Genomic DNA, 7317 nt, shown 5'->3' with positions numbered 1-7317 from the left:
CTCAGTAGCCATACCGTTCAGTTACGTATTAGCACCAATCACCTCCTTTCCTTCTTTACATTATCCTCCACCTTCCTCCTTTTTCCTTTTTCTCCCTCCCTCACCCCTCACCCTCACCCCCCTCACCCCTCACCCTCACCTTGACCCAAATAGAGATGCAGAATATTTTACACCATATTTGAACCTGTATTCCATCTTTGCTGTTCGAATGGTTTCCTATTGAATATCTTGTTTTAGTTCTGTTTATTGTCGTTATTATTCTGTTTTTATTATGTTGTGGTTTTATCTTCTTTATGTATATTCTCTTATTCTGTATTTCGTCATGCCATCTGTCTTCTTTTCTCTTCTCTTTCTATCTCTCCTATCTCCTCTCTTTCTCTCTCTCTCTCTCTCTCTCTCTAGATCAACAACACCACCACAGCCCACCACTACCACCATTATAACGTGTAACGATGGTCCGGCCCAGGGCCCACCTAGGCGTCGCTTTGTTTTGGGTGTAAAGCTGTCTGCCCACAACAAACAGCCACACCCTGAGTTAACGAGCTGCATGACCCAGTGTCAGGAATAGTCCGAGAGGATGGGACAACTCGCCAACTGCGTTGGCTAACCATTACCCGGAACACGATCTCATCGATTAACATTCAGGTTCCCAGTTACTGCTGGGTAGACAGAGGCAAATGGCGTAAACTTGCCCATGCCCATAGTTTCTACCCTGCCCGGGGATCGAACACGGGTCCCCTCTTGAGGCGAACATGCTGACCAATACACCACAGGTTGCCACTACACACCACCATCACCACTACCACCTCCACTAGCACCATTATCACCACCACCACTATCACCCCTACTAGCACCACCACCACCACCACTATCACCCCTACTAGCACCACCACCACCACCACTATCACCCTACTAGCACCACCACCACCACCACCACCACCACCCTACTACCACCACCACCACCACCACTATCACCCCTACTAGCACACCACCACCACCACCCCTACTACCACCATCACCACCACCACCCTATCACCCTACTACCACCATCACCACCACCACTATCACCCCTACTACCACCACTATCACTTTCACCATCTTACCCACACTATCACCCTACTAGCACCACCACCACCACCCTACTACCACCATCACCACCACCACTATCACCCCTACTAGCACCACCACCCCACCCTACTACCATCTCACCCACCACTATCACCCCTACTACCACCACTATATCACCCCCTACTACCACCACCACCACCACCACTATCCCCTACTAGCACCACCACCACCACCACCCTACCATCACCACCACCACCACTATCACCCTACTACCACCATCACCACCACCACTACTCCACCCTACTACCACCACTATCACCCTACTACCACCATCACCACCACCACTATCACCCTAGCACCACCACCACCACCACCCTACTACCACCATCACCACCACCACTATCACCCTACTAGCACCACCACCACCACCACCCTACTGCACCATCACCACCACCACTATCACCCCTACCATCACCACCACCACTATCACCCCTACTGCCACCACTATCACCCCTACTACCACCATCACCACCACCACTATCACCCCTACTAGCACCATCACCACCACCACCCACTGACAGGTAGTAATAAACATCAATACTTAATAACAACATCCCCCACCTGCTCCGTTTATAAAGATCACTATGGTAACGTTCACTATATCGGGGGAAAGACGAAGAGATACAGAGAGAGAGAGACAGAGAAAAAGATACATGATTAATAATAATATATGTAATAATAATAATAATAATAATAATAATAATAATAGGTGTACTGTACTGTGTATGGACCACCGCCTCTCAGATTACTGCCCGTCAGAAAGTGTGTAAGTTTGTTATATAATGTATGTGTGTATAGGTCATGTGTAATAGTTTATGTAAGTATTTCTTGTCCATAATAACGTAAGTGTGTGTTGGTGTGTGTGTGTGTGTGTGTGTGCTTTGACTGACACAATTAACGTGTTTTAAACATGTCAAGGTCCTTTGTGTAGCATATAATGTAAACACTCTCTCTCTCTCTCTCTCTCTCTCTCTCTCTCTCTCTCTCTCTCTCTCTCTCTCTACTATTTAAGGGGTTGTAAGTTCACTATTACCTCGAAGTTTGTTTACAATTATTGCTGTGTCATAACTGAGGGATCGTGAATGTAATATTTCCCTGCTTTTAAGAAATATTACATTATAAAAAATACAAAGAATAGATATAGTGTTATAAGCAACATAAGAGTAATATTTCCATAGTTTTTAGTTACGAAATATTAATGATAAATACACATAATGGCTGCAAGACTTCTCAAGGGATCAGAAATATAATACTTCTAATATTTACTATAAAAAAAATAGCCCCTAGTGAATTATTACTCTATAAATTACATACAAAAATAAATAAATAATAAACCAAGGGATCATACGTATAATATTTGTGGTTATAGGTAAGAATTATTACACCAGAGATGACAGGAAGATCTTCACTAAGGGGTCATGAATATACACGTCCAGCGAGGGTTAAGTCACACTACTTAATGATGATGACAGTAATAGCTGGTGGTGATGTGTGGTTTGGTTGTGGTGAGGGTGATTGTTATTGTGAACCTTGGTGTAATGTGTTCCTCTCTCTCTCTCTCTCTCTCTCTCTCTCTCGATCTCTCTCTCTCTCTCTCTCTCTCTCTCTCTCTCTATCTCTCTCTCTCTCTCTCTCTCTCTCTCTCTCTCCTCTCTATCAAAGTGAGAGAGAGAGAGATGTGTAGATAGTAAGACGAAGAGAGACTATGTTTTGAGACAGAGAGACAGACAAAAGACAGACATTGACAACATGGAACACTGTCACGCAAAAGGATGCATAAATAATAGTTCTTATCTGACAGTAAAGAACCACACACACACACACACGCACACACACACACACACACACACACACACACACACACACACACACACACACACACAACAACTATTTATGGTGAAATACTTACATAAACTATTCCATATAACATACACACGCTTTTCATGAATAAGAAATACGCACATACACTATACAACACTACACATTATACAACACTACACACTATACAACACTAGGTACACAGTATAACACAACGCGTATACACACTTTTGTTGTATCAGATAAACATAAAAGTTTATTTTCGGACCCACGAGATTATATCCTACAAGACCCCACACGAAGATCTGGGTGTGTGATGATCCACTGTAAGGACGGGGCGCTGCCATCGTGTGGATACTGCACTCGCCTCCTGTCCCAAGGGTCACTGGTTCAATCCCAGGCACTTAGTACACCCAACTATAAAATGGTACCAAAGTTTACCGGCCATGCTGCTGCCTTGTGTATAAGGGCTTAGTATACGTGTACTGTATCCACACTGTCCCTAATGGGCAGGCGTGCCTATAGGACCCTCACCCTCACCCCCACCCCTCACCCCCCTCCCCCCACCCATCACCCCTCACCCCTCACCCCCCCACCCCTCACCCCTCACCCCTACCCCTCACCCCCACCCCCTCCCCCTACCCTCACCCCTCACCCCTCGCCCTCACCCCTACCCCTCACCCCCACCCCCTCCCCTCACCCCTCACCCCCCACCCCTCACCCCCAGCACACCTTGGTATCCTATTATTAGCTGTTGGATTTTTCTCTCTAATTATGTCTCCTTTGTTTTAGTCTATGTTATATAAGAAGGTTTTTTAAATAGGTTAATTGTAGGTGAGTATCTGTTCCCTCTTCCCCTGCCTTACCCTCCACCAACCCTGTCTCCTTACCCCTGCCCGCCGCCCACCGCCCACCCGCCCGCCCTCCCCGCCGCCCCACCCGTCCTGTCTCGCCTTACCTAAACTAGCCTTCCCCCTCCTAGTTAATGAAGACTAGGTTCGCCAGATTAATAAATAGTGAGAAATTAAACGTTGTTATTTATCGTTATTTTAGGAATTAATTTTAATCTGTGCTGTATAATAAGGTTTTAAAAGTTGGAGGTATTGGGAGAATTTGACCCCGCACTGCCGTCCCAACCCCGCCCTACCCCATCCCCTGCCTCCTTCCTCATCCCCGCCCACCCATCCCGCCTCCCTCATCCGCCCACCCCCATCCGCCTCGCCCCATCCCCTCCTCGCCCCATCCCCCTGTCCCACCCACCCATCCCCCTCGCTCCATCCCCCCACCCCATCCCCGCCCCCAACCATCCGCCCCACCCCATCCCCGCCTCGCTCCATCCCCGCCCCATCCTATCCGCCCACCATCCCGCCCCGCCCATGACGCCACACTGAAGAAACTAATGTGTGGTGTGGCCACGCTAATGTGGCCTTCCCCTCCTCCGATCCTCCTCCCCTCTCCCACACCCCTACCTCCCCTCTTTTCATCCCCTATCCCCCAGTAACCTACCTACGTGTTCCCCAGCCTCCTCACCACCGCCTCCCTACCTACGTGTCCTCCTTACCTGTTAAAACAACCCACACACACACACACAAATGTTTAATCAATGTAAACTTCTATGATAATTTGGTGAGTATCCATCCATCCATCCATCCATCCATCCATCCATCCATCCATCCATCCATCCATCCATCCATATATCCATATGTCTGGCTCTCTGTCTGTCTGTCTGTCTGTCTGTCCATGGATTAATTCCCGCAAAAATTCTTGCCACCTCACAAGTGCTTTTAGCTAGGAAATAATACACCAGAAAGAGAGAGAGAGAGAGAGAGAGAGAGAGAGAGAGAGAGAGAGAGTCATAAGTTTCACCCCCTGTTGGTAAGCTGGTCTGCTGTGTGCCATAATCCCTGTTATATATAGTAGCTTCGTGTTGGTAGGTCCTCAGTCATCCTTATAGCACTGCAGGAGAGCTGTCGGAGTCTGTGTTGACGATACGTGGGAAAAAATAGTGTTTATATATATCTATGTGTGTGTGTGTGTGTGTGTGAAATATGTTTATGTATATGTGAGAAGCAACATACACAAGCAATACCAGTCTACCATAAACATAGCCAAACACACACACACACACACACACACACACACCTCCCAATCTGACCTGACCGTACCCCCAAATTGACCTTGTTCCACATCACGCCTCTACTGATCCAGGGCAATTATCCAGCTAAATTTTGTCGTCGTCTTAAAAGTATTGACCGAACCGGGAAAAAAAAAGTCTATTTACTCGCTGGCAACTGCGTGCGTGATGTACGTTCACAAGTGCGGGAACTTAATCCTATCTTTGGAATCTTGGTGGATTTAGTGATTATCAGAGTGGATTTGTAGTTAGTGGTATATTATTGGTGTATAGAGTAGTTATCATTAGTAATTAAGGAGATTTTTATTTTTTAGAGGAGTTTCAGATTCACTTGTGTTTTGATGCATCTGAGTATTGGGATTTAAATAGTGTTTCATTTATAGTATTTACAGTATATTTGATTCATATACAGTGGAAACACATACGTACCTAAACACTCCCTTGTACATCTTGCCTGCACACACACACACACACACACACACACACACACACACACACACACACACACACACACACACACACACACACACACACACACACACACACACGCTCAACAATAACATTTTAGGTTCATTTGGGTATGACGTGTAGATGACGTCAAGGCACTTATTACGAAGACACAAACATATATACAAAATTACAAACACAAACAATAACATACATCCATACATACACATGCAAACACCCATACATAATATAGATACACATTCAAATACCTTCACATACACACACACTGTACATACATATTGACGCAATACACACATACATACACATTGATACACATTCACACATACCTACACATTAGCACACATACACACAAACACACTCATAAAAGTAGATGTATTCTCGTCACATTCGTAAAACAAAAAGTTTAATAATATTTGTTGTCTACCTCGTCACCATGACAACGTAGGCCGCCATATTACCAGTATATTAAAGATCTCTTATTTTAATAGGTCATTGACATCTAACAGCATTATAATTGGTCCAACAGGAAGGATGACGTCACTTTGTGTGGCTTACATGATTGGGTAAGACCGTGTTTATTACGTCACAACTGATTATATAATTGACGCAATTGATTTATTAATAGTAAAACGGTTTAATGTCCCCTTTAAGATTATGTCACCTCAGTTGACTGCGTTAAGTGACCGACGTTAGTTTTAGCAATGTCACAGTGATCTCCCTCCGTTGTATTGGCCAATGATGCCTACCCGAGCTACCTCATTGACGTCACAACCTTTGACTGTGCTGACTGGTCGACACTATAACAGTGACGACAGCGCGTTAGTCGACGTTGATTGGATGTCTGGGGGCTGTAAGGTAGTAACCGCTGACGTCAAGCGTGGCCAGGGCCAACAATCGACCCTGAACGAAATAGAACGTGGGAGTATATTTTTTTTATCGTGTCTAAAGAATTATAAGGTCAACCATGTCAAAACGATGACTCTTGTGTTCTGTACGACGTAGAAAATTATCCTTCTCTTTATGGTCACTTTTTGTGCTTGGTATTTATAATTTGAATATTTTCAGCTTGGAAAAAACTGAGGTTCTAATTAACGTAGAATTATGATACTTATGACTTTAGAAATATATTTTTGGCATGGTGAGTTTAAAAGTCTAGGTGAAAGGTTGCCGAGGATATGTTAAGCCATTGAGAGAGAGAGAGAGAGAGAGAGAGAGAGAGAGAGAGAGAGAGAGAGAGAGAGAGAGAGAGAGAGGAACATCTCAAAAATACTAACAAATTAAAACTCACAGCAACTGTTTATGACAATTAATCAACCATAAACTATAATTCCAATAAAATCTATAACGTGGAAGTATGCAGGAACTAATTCTCAAATACCCGTACCTTAATTACCATTACCCTACAGCCGAGTAAGGAAAGACGCATTAACTAAAACTAATTCCCAATGATAGATCTTGTCATATATCAAGTTACAAATTCTCAGATCATAAGTTAAAATTATCACTTAACAGAAGATATGAGAACGTATCCAAGTGATTTAATTAAGTTACAACATAAATAATAATTCTCAGAGGTTCATGTATTAAAAGTAGATACCCTTATTTTCCGTTCAAGTGATGACACCCGAAAGATCTTACGAGCGCTGTATCGAGCCGCCGCGAGGTAGTGAAACGCGGCGGGTGATTACCGTAGAGTTTATGAGCCGCCGCGAGGTGGTGAAACGCGGCGGGTGATTACCGTAGAGTTTATGAGCCGCCGCGAGGTAGTG

Source organism: Homarus americanus, unplaced genomic scaffold (genome assembly GCF_018991925.1).
Source record: "Homarus americanus isolate GMGI-L3 unplaced genomic scaffold, GMGI_Hamer_2.0 scaffold28, whole genome shotgun sequence".
In the NCBI taxonomy this organism is placed as follows: domain Eukaryota; kingdom Metazoa; phylum Arthropoda; class Malacostraca; order Decapoda; family Nephropidae; genus Homarus; species Homarus americanus.
The sequence above is the reverse complement of the archived record's forward strand: the minus strand, read 5'-3'. Positions refer to the sequence as shown.